The sequence below is a fragment of the Triturus cristatus genome, chromosome 9, assembly GCF_964204655.1.
Source record: "Triturus cristatus chromosome 9, aTriCri1.1, whole genome shotgun sequence".
Classification (NCBI taxonomy): Eukaryota; Metazoa; Chordata; class Amphibia; order Caudata; family Salamandridae; genus Triturus; species Triturus cristatus.
Window position 1 is genome coordinate 885,415,961 of NC_140592.1, and position 10,705 is coordinate 885,426,665.

Genomic DNA, 10,705 nt, shown 5'->3' on the forward strand with positions numbered 1-10,705 from the left:
TGTGCGTCCCCTTGCCACCATCGTTGAGGACGCAGGACTCACCCTATACTCCTATGCAGACGACACTCAAATCATCTTTTCGTTATCCTCCTCTAAAGACAACTCGATATCCTCTTTACGGAACGGTCTACTCCAAGTTTCGAAATGGATGAATGCCAACTGCTTGAAATTAAACAGGGATAAAACGGAGGTCATCATCTTGGGGAAAGATGAACATCTCTGGAACCACTCTCACTGGTCTCAAGAAATGGGTTCATTTCCCCAGCCGGTTACCCAAGCGCGTAATTTAGGCTTCATCATTGACAGCCAACTCTCTATGAGACAACAAGCAGTAAGCACAGTAAGAACCTGTTTCTCCATATTACGATGGTTGCGGAAAATAATTGGGATACTTCCTTTTTCTACACAAAGAACTGTAGTCCAGTCCCTTATAATGTCCCGACTGGATTACGGGAATATTCTTTACTTAGGCTGCAATAAGGAACCTGTTAGGAGGCTGCAAATGGTTCAGAATTCTGCAGCGCGCCTTCTTTGTCATATTGCGCGAAGAGACTCGGTTACTCCTTTTCTGCAAGATCTTCATTGGCTCTGCGTTAATAACCGCATTAAATTCAAAGCTCTTTGCCATATTTTTAAAAATCAAACAAGGTGCAGCCCCAGTATACTTGAGAGAACTCATCTGCCCTTACATACCACACCGCGCTTTGCGTTCCTCTACCCAGGGTAATTAACACTTCCTAGGTTTAAATTGACAAGAATGGGCGGACGCTCTTTCGTACCTTGGTCCAAAACTCTGGAATTCTCTTCCTAACCATGTGAAGTCGGAATCCTCCTATCTAAGATTTCGCCGAGACATTAAGACATGGCTCTTCATTCAGCAAATGGCTTGAATTACCTAGTCTAATTTAAGACTCACCGTGCCGGGAAACCCTATCAGGGTAGCTGTGCGCCTAATAAATGTAATAATAATAATAATCTCCCCGCGCCTAACAAAACATGGGTGTGCCCGTCTGGAACAGCTGGTGCTCCTGTAAAGCGCCCCGATACCTCCAGGTTGAATTCGAGCTATATAAAACTGCGAGACAAAAAACACAGCTCTACGGATCTTACACGCCCGGAAATTGCTTGTGTGTGGCATAGAAGGACTCCCTGCACATAAATCACGGATTACAGTGACATAGCGCGTGACAGTAAGAAAATAACAAGCGCTCGCCATGACGTTTTCGTTGCATTTTTCTGCCGTCCCACTTGTACGGCCTCGCCTGCTAAAAGGTTTCTTATCTTTATGGGGCCATGTGTTTGGCCCCATAAAGATAAGAAACCTTTTACGCGAGCAGGAAGTCAGACGAGCCAGTCCAACTGGGACAGCTCTAAAAGAGAAGTGTACGTCACTGGAAGCTCTTTTCCAATGGCTGGCCACCGTTTAGCATAAACAATGATGCCAGCCAATGGAAAAGAGGGGCGGGACTTAAACCTCGCTAATGAAAGCTACCCAAAAATATAAAATCTCACCAGCGAGACTGCGCATGTCTACGCCAGACGAGACCGAAAAAGGCCTCTTAAGTTACAAATCAAATTGTAATAAGGTCTTCTACAGTAACATTAAAAACAATAAATAAAACAAAAAAAGTGGGCAAATAGAAATTATTAGGGGCGATAATTTGTCAAGTGGCAGATCAAATATATTTTGTCTTAACCTGGTCTACATTCCTGGACAACAAAAGAAAAAACCTTTAGATCAGCAGCTCAGCCTGTTGGTGTTACTTGTTCAGCAACCCTGCACATCAGCTAGAATATCACATGATGAATACATGAAAAGTTACAAAGGGATACAACTGAGTGACTTATAGAAACAATAGCCCTCCAACTTGCCCTTTCTATTCAATGTAAACTGACAAAATGAAAATGGCGACTGAGATAATTATTTTATATAATGTGGAGATGAACAGCTTCTATCACAGACAAATGATGGAGGTACATTAAACTGAGGCAACCTAACTCTCAAACCCTAATGGGAAGGGGGGCATTGCCGGCTTTGAAAGGAAACGGCTGCACACTCGGTGAGGTCCGCAAGTCCGATCCCCTTACCTCCTCCATCCGCCACAAAATCAGATTGGAAAGGGTCCAAAACTGCTGCCAATAAAGTCCGTTAGCAGCGGCTCCGCCCGCGACTGAAATCGTGCGGCCCCGGGTCTCTTTGCGGCTTTCACCGCGCCCAAAGCCGGGACCCACAGTAGTTGATACGCCGGAGTAGGACGCGAGGGGTGGAGCTTCCGGTTTTGCGGCACACGCTTCCTCCGCAAGAACATTGCCTGCTGTGTGGCCCAGACCTGCGCGGATGCCATGAGGTGTAGCAGCCCGGACCGGCCCGGCCTGGTGAGCAAACTGGTGTGGGGCCGAGGGCGAGGCAGCGCTGACAAGCGAGCGGATGGCAGTTGGAGCCGCTGGCTGTGCAGCCCAGACGGGTTGAAGGGAGGCACTACAAACAACCTCACAACTGCCATGCCCTGTACTAACAGCACTAATAACTTATCAGACGGGGAGATCGAAAGTGCATCATTCTACGGTCAGACACGGGAGCAGAGTGGAGCTCCTAGAGCCAGGAAACATATCACCTTCCCTTCCACAACCACAAGGGGCTCCGCGTAAGTGTGCAAGAGTCAATCCCTATCGGGCCGGCTGGTCCTCTAAAGTACGAAGCTGTGTACAGTGCCCTGCTCCGACTGCACCCCCCTCAATCCTCAGTTACATCCACAACACTGGGCGCCGCCTCAGCCCACGGAGGAACTCTTGAATTGGGAAACCAGACAGGCCACACAGTGATCCCCTGGTCAGGTGGCGGTGAGTACCCAGCGGGTTGACCCTCAGCCCTACTATCCCGTGGTTGGCTTGCCTGGAGGACGCGCCATGTCGACCCAGAAAGGAGGACGGGGAACAAACCAGACTAAATTGAACGAGAAAAGCGCCAACTCGCAGGGGCCAGGAGTGGAGAAAGACGAACCAACTTTAAAATATATCATGGCAGCCATTACCAAAGTTCACCAATCCCCAGAATCAAGTATTGATTCACTAACTTCCGAAGTTTCACTGGTGAGGGCGGATCTACGCAAACTGAGTGATCATGTCCAGGATGTGGAGGAGACAACCCGTACACTGTAATCAGAATCATCCAGCAACAAGTGAAGGTGTTGAGTGATACGTCCAAAACGCTGGAAACAAAATTGGACAAATATGAAGGGTGATCTAAATGCAATAACGTGCATATAATAGGTGTTCCCGAGCGTGTGGAGAGCCCTGTCACCAATTTGTTTGTGGAGGACCTTATATTGAAACTATTTATCTGTGGAGAGGGAGCATCAAGTTCCAGGTGGGAGACAAAGACCGGGCCCCTCTTGTCCAATTTGAAAACAGCACCATTTCATTCTTTCCAGATTTCACCCAAAATGTGCAAAAAACAAAAGGCGGAAATTTCTTGTAGTCCAAAAATCTAATTGAAGCGGAGAGGGGGTTGGTTTGCGTGATTTGAAGTCCTAGTGCCCCTTTGTTGCTAGATTTTTGGGGGGGGGGGGGGAGAAATCAACAAGCGCTCTGTATGTTGGAGTGTAGGGTTGGTCCTAAACCGTCAGGCAGGGTAGCGGGGGGGGGGGGGGGGGGGGGGGAAGAGTTTTTTCTACATACCAGAGTTGAATATTGTGTCATAAATTCCATTTGGAGATTGTGTTTTGTTAGTTTAAGTGTGCGAAAGCGCCTTCTTCAGTCACTTGCAGTCAGCCTAAAGGTGGTATTGCACACAGCCGTGACAGCAAATAAGCCAACCTCTATCCACTCCGATGGTCTGCCTCATGGGCTTCTCTTAATTAGGGGTCATCGCGATTGCACGCCAAAACGTAGCTGCCCCTGATGCCTGTCCCCCTACCTTAGACTGCTGTCCTGGAATGTAAACAGCTTGGGAGACAAACTGAAAAGAGGAATAGTCCTCCAATTTCACAAGAGTCATAATCCTGACGTGGTGTTCCTTCAGGAGACTCATCTCATGGGAAATACATGCAAGGCGTTAAATAGATGGGGTTATACACCGACTGCTCATGCCGGCTTTACGGTGGGCTCTAGGGGGACAGGAATCCTCATACGCAAGAACTTCCCCTTCATTCGTGTCAAATCATACTCTGATTCACGGGGTAGAAAAGCGGCCTTTACGGGCATGTGGGAGGGAAAAACACTCAGTCTACGGTAGGTTTATGTTCCTCCAACTCTGCAAAAAGCCACCCTCCCGGAACTAAGCAAAATAATACTTGACCGTTCCAAGGGAGACCTGATATTAGGTGGATATCTCAATATGGTGGTATGCAAAACACGCGACTGCTACCCTCCATGACCTAAACCATAAATCTGGTAGCTGCTCCACCCTAACGGAATACCCTCCGGCCAAGGGCCTAGCAGATGTTTGGAGAACTCATAAAAAAAATAATTTCCACTTCACATTCCACTCCGGTGCACACAACAGTCAGTTACGGATTGACTATATACTGGCCTGGCCGGACCAGCTGTCCTCCTTCCACGACGTTAATCAGTTGGTATGGAGAATATCTGATCACTCTCCCCTTGTGGTACAAAAGGGGGTGGTGATGTACGGAGCATCAGAAGCAATCAAACACTCACACCCAGTCAACAGATCCGGGTTTGATCCATCACCGTTCTTTAGCCCACTCTGCCACCCCAGTTCAGACATGGCCATATGCACTCTCCCCTTGTGGCACGTTTCACTCGGGGCACACTGGCCGGTAGGGCCGGGATTACTTTACATCCCCAAAATGTTAAAATTCCACATATTAGGAAGACTTACTCCGTACAACAAAATTCTACTTCAACGAAAATGAGGGCTCCGTTAACTCTACACAAACAGTATGGGAAGCCTATAAAACGGTCATCAAGGGGCAAGCATTAGCCCGGTCCGCTGTGTATAAAAGAGATAGACAGGACACAATTACACAAATAGAGAAACAGATGTGAGATGTGAAAACAACAAACAGACCCAGACTCAGCAGAGAGTGTGCACTTATGCGACAAGAGTACAAGAACTTGGTGACAGAAGTGGCGAAAAGTAATCGATAGTCAATATACCACAGACTATATGAGAGAGGAGACAATGCCGGGAGACTACAGGCATGGTTGAACAGGAGGGAAAAAGCAGACAGATGGGTTACACTGCTTATGACCGAGAACGACGAAATCATTTAACGACCCACGAGATATAGCTGAACTATTCGCACAATATTTTTCCAAACTGTATTCCCCCTCATCCACCACAATCCTTAATGACTCTAAAGAATTGCTTTTGGACGTGCGACTGCCATCGCTGTCATTAGAAGAAGCCGAAACACTGGACAGTGAACTCACTGACAAAGAAATTATAGACGCGATTAACACTATTCAGTCCGTGAAAGCAATCGGACCCAGTGGTCTCCCAATAGAACTATTCAAACTCACTGCATCAACAATGGCTCCTCACCACATCAGATGTATCAAGATAGCAAAATACAGGGAAGCCTCTCAAATGATCAGAGACTAGCCACTATCGTAGCCATCCATAAACAGGGCACAGAGGCCGAACTGTGTAGCTCATATCGCCCTATATCGTTACTTAACGCTGAAGTAAAGATACTAGCCAAAGTCCTAGCAAAAAGATTACTACCACTCATTATGCAATTGATACACCCAGATCAGTCAGGCTTTATGCTGGGGAGAAACACAGCCCTAAACCTCCGAAGCATGCACGGTGCTCTCAGTAGAAGTGGGCTTATAGAAGAAGAGACAGTGATATCGTTTGAGTCGCAGATGGTGTTTTACACCATCAAGTGGCCCTATCTACACGGGACTGGAATGGCTGCGTTTTGTACCGCAGTATAATTGCATGGATTAAACTGCTAACTGCTTTACGCCAAGCCTTTGGCACAAGTAGTGGTAAATGGGCACATCTCGACTGCCTTCTCCCTCAATAGAGGAACCCAGCAGAGATGTCCCTTGTCCCCCCCCTAATCTTCGTATTAATGCCTCAACCACTGACGGCCTGGATAAGAAACGATCCCCGGATTTGTGGCCTTAAATGGACAATGGAGTGGGAGGATAGAATCTCACTCTACACTGAGGATATATTACTCTATATGGCTTCGCCCAGCGCTTCCATTAACAGGGTCCTTCAATTCTTTACAAATGTTGGTAAATATTCCGGGTATACGATAGACTGGTCTAAATCGGCCCCCAACCCAGGATTCCCCCTGGCTATACAGTAACAATAGCTAAAGAATCCTTCTTATACCTGGGAATTAATGTCTCCTGGGACCCCGCCAAATTTTATGCCCTAAATCTATTGGGCCCCATGACCAGATTACAGAAGGATGCCCAACACTGAAGGACGCTCCCGTCTTTACTGGGATGAGCTGCCTGCCCTCTTTCAGATGATGGCATTATCTAGATTCTTATGTCCTGCAAAACACCCCCTATCCGTTCCCCGATTCCTAATTATTTAAGAGAGAAGCGGAAATCCCAACATTGCTGAGGGACGTAAAGCCCTCACGAATTGCCATTCATAAACTGTGCAGGGGGTGGTATGACGGCGGGATTGCACTCCCAGATATCCGCATGTATTACTGGGCCAGTCAACTGGCCGTAATTAATCAGGGGAATTATGGCACCCAATCCGATCCCGCCTACCATATGGATAAAATGATTACAGCCCGAGAGGACAATCAGGCACTGCATACGAATCCACCGAAACAAACAATTACCGGCTCCACACATCAAACGGGGACTCTGGCACAAAGTCACAAAGAAACTAGGGTGGCAGCACAAATTGACGCATTCCACACCATTGTGGGATGCGGAGTGTCTGGGTGGCCTGAGCCGATGTCCCGGATTAGACAAATGGGACTTAATTGGCATTTCAAGAGTTGGGGATATGTTGTTTAAGGGCAACGTAAAACCTTTAATTAAACTACGAGACGATTATAATATGGCTGCACCCGAGACATTCAGATATCTCCAGATCAGCCACGCTATTAAATCAGCCATCCCATGGGGTATTGTTCTCCCAGAGGCAACTCCACTGGAGGACAGACACCTAAACGACCGCATAGACATCATGCCGATCTTTATGGTATATTAAAAAATACTTAATAAAAAGCAAAACACTTCTCAGACCCTACGCACAAAATGGTAGAACAACATAGGAATAATGGAAGATGAGGACTGGCGAGAGACGTTCGCATCGCCGATGGAAGTGGCCATATCCGTGAAGCTGCCCAGACTAATCCAACTGAAGTTGAAGGTTCTCCACAGAACATACTTTTCACATGTTACTCTGGCAAAAATTAGGAGCAGGCACACCCTAGTTGTAAAAGAAAATGCATACAGGAAGGCACATTCTATCATATAATATGGGACTGACCCATTATCCAGAAGTATTGGCGAGCAGTGGGGCGACAACTTCAGTTGGTCTGTGGGAAAGCGCTACAGCATACGCCATAACTCTGTCTCCTGAACACATTAAGTCAAACAGACCTTAGTAGGAAACGACAAATGTTGGTAACCTTGGGCTTTGCCATTGCAACGCGCAACATTGCATGAAAATGAGGATTCTGAGATCTACCTACCCCGGAGAGGAACATGGATTGGCCAATGATGCAGAAAACACATTTACGAACACAGAGGCTGCCCTAAAAAATGGACTCAGATATGGGGTGGCTGGAACACAGAGGCCCAATCTGCACTTCGGCAGTGCCCAGACGACAACTGCTTAGGGTGGGGGGCAGGGGGAAAAAAAAATAAAAGATCTTGTATAAGAACCTTTTTCGGATGACCGCTTTGGGACGTAACCTGCGGCTGTGTGTATGGTAACATCACAATGCTACGTTGTTGACTTGATTGCTGGTATGTGACTTCTACTTTCAAATAAAAATAGTTTTTAAAAAACCCTACTGGGAGGGAGCACGACTACTTTGGGAAATGGCTACCAATGATCAAAGCAGATTGTTTTCCTGTTCCTCAAAAGTCTGAGCAAGAAAAGGAAAACGATTAGCACATGAGGTAGACCAGGAAGAATGCATGAGCGAGATCCTGCAAAACCCACAAGGGATAAAATCCCTCCTACAACTGATCACTGTGACAGTAGTAAGATGCTGACTTGTGGAAGCTATGCAAGTTGTGTCCCTTCAGTTCCACTAAGTGCGCTACACCCAGGTTAACTCAGTCCAGGTTGGGAGTTTCTGATATGGAACCTTAGCAGAGTTGACAGCATATACTTTACAACATTATTATCGCTGTGCTTAAGTTCACACTCCCCTTTGAGGATATGCAAATGCAGCCAACACAGTGGGTTTTTGCAACCACATGCGAGTAGCCCTAAGCCAGTCCTACAGGTATACAGCTACAGTGCGCCATTCTCCGACTGAACAGTGACTTGCGTTGCTATGTCTAACTCCATATCTATGAAGCCATGCAAACCCATGTTGGTGACTGCGTCACGTCAGATATGATTCAGAATCTTGTGCTGCCAGATCTTCAAAAAAGTGACGTCCTCACGGCACAACCCTCTCATATATAAACCCCAAAATATTGTGTTTGTTTTTTTAGGTCTTGCCCCATATAAAATAATGGGTAACTTAAATGAAAAATACATTTTTTAAAGTTGTTACTCAGTGGGAAATGTACTGTTTGTACATTATGAAACCTCTATTAGTTAATGCACTGCAGGGGTCTGTGTGTAACCAGAGAGACACAGAATTAAATTTGGTTGCTGCAGTGGAGAATAGTGACGTGCATTTCTAGTGCTACGAGGTCACAGACTGTGACAGAAAGCACTGTTTATGTGTAAGCCATTATTTTTAATGCATTCCACACAGTGTAAAACAGAATGCTACAAAATGTGCAAATAGTTGATAAAATGGGGCTTCCAAAATCTAAATTTTGGAAACACCAGACAGTATGTAATGCATTTTTTTTTTTACACAGCTGTCCCTTCAACACCTCCTTAGAGGTACAAAGGGCTATTTAGATACAATTATGATTAAAAGCAAGCACTACACAGCACAGTTCGTTAACTCTTTGCACAACAACAACAACAAAAACTCTGCCATCACAATGCTTGGAGTGACTTGAGCAATTAAAGCCAGAACCCTTAACACATCTATGCCGCAATATCCTGGGGGGGGGGGTGGGTCTGTATAGTGAACTTCTGTAATTAACTATACATAGGTCAAATTGCTCTCCTGATAAATATTCACTCGTGGGGTCACAAACACAGGAATAGCAAAACAGCCCTATGCAACTCCACAACAACACACGAAATCCTGAAACCAAGGCAGCTTGCTATTTAGCAATACTAGTGTGCAAGGAACAGGCAAGTTGCTGTACACTAATAAATACATAGCACTTTTTTATTCAGTAGTCCTTTCTGGTTGGATACGTAAAAAAATAACATCAACTAAGGTCCTCTAGAACAACATGAGAAAAAAACGCGATCATTACGTTTTCAAAGTGTATAGTTACAACTCAGACACAAATACTAACCGCAATGTTCACAACAGGACTCTTACAAGACTCTGGCCGTTACCCACTGGAAGGCTTTGCCCTGCCCTCAGAGAATCCTTTAGTGGTACCAGCCACGCCAAATCTCATGATGTTTGGAGGAAGGCCAATGCGGTGCCGAGCTTTAAGGCAATCCTCGTCGGCAGGTTATTCATTCACCACATTCGTAGCCCCAGGTGACGGCAGAGAAAGAGGATTGGTGGTTAGACGACCAGAGTGTCCAGTTGGCAGCTCGGGAGGCTGAGCCCCGTACACACGGTGCACTCAGTAAAGGCGGCGAATACCAACACCTGGCTCAGCCAGCCAGTACGAAAAACTGAGGTCCTCGGACACTGGCACAGAAACGGAAGCCAAAAGGGACCGCGGGAAGTGACGCGCAACACCAGGGTGTACGGTCCGGATGACTCGCGGCGTTTAATTGCGCTAAGGAAACTGCTGCGGGGAGGAGTCCGGTCAGACTAAGCCCGTCCCATGGGAGATTCAGGTGTCAACAGAGACCCAATTCACCGAGTTCCCAGTCGTTGGATTCGAATAAAGGAGTTATGATCTAAAGCCAGAGCACCCGACTTTGGAACCGCAAAACAAGGTTTGAACCCTGGCTGTAACTCAACAGTCAAGGAATATTGGCAAATCACCTAATCGCCCGATGCCTAAAAAATGAATTTTAGCTCGTGCTCTCGTAAAGAGCTGTAATATCCTGCCCAAAAAAACAAACTTACACGGCAACGGCGGTTACCCATGCGAGGGGTTCGCCTGTTTACGCTCACGTCGCTTGAAGCACTCTCGCTGGCGGGCACGTGCACTCTTTAACCCGTTTATAAGCGGCAAGTGCAATGTCCTTATACCCACAGCCAATGAACTGGCAAGCGGTTTCCCAGCCAAACGAACGTCACAATACACTGCATGAGACGCCCAAAACTAACGAACTTCAAAAGCTCCTCCCACTCAGTTCCATATTCAGCCTTTACCTTGTCTCCGTAGTAGTCACTTCGCTTTCCCCAAAATAATCAGATTTCAGTTTCAAGAAACTGTCCAGAATACTGTATCCGGGGAAATTGTTATTATGTCAAATAAGAAAACGCTTATGCTGTAATGTAGGTAGCAAAAAAGTTACAAACTGAGT

At 46.4% G+C, this 10,705-nt stretch overlaps 1 protein-coding gene across 6 annotated transcripts in view; it reads right to left on the reverse strand.

Annotated features, from left to right (window-relative positions):
• The window catches only part of CCNK (cyclin K), a 426,168-nt gene extending 415,698 nt beyond the window's left edge, over positions 1 to 10,470 (reverse strand). For 2 of the 6 annotated variants that reach the window (XM_085626425.1, XM_085626421.1), the window contains exon 1: positions 10,302 to 10,429. The gene's annotated coding sequence lies outside the window, so the exon portion shown is untranslated. Of the gene's footprint in view, positions 1 to 9,564 lie in introns of all 6 variants that reach the window. The other 4 variants (XM_085626424.1, XM_085626420.1, XM_085626423.1 and 1 more) reach the window with 3 other exon arrangements.
• Positions 10,471 to 10,705: the final 235 nt, after the last annotated feature.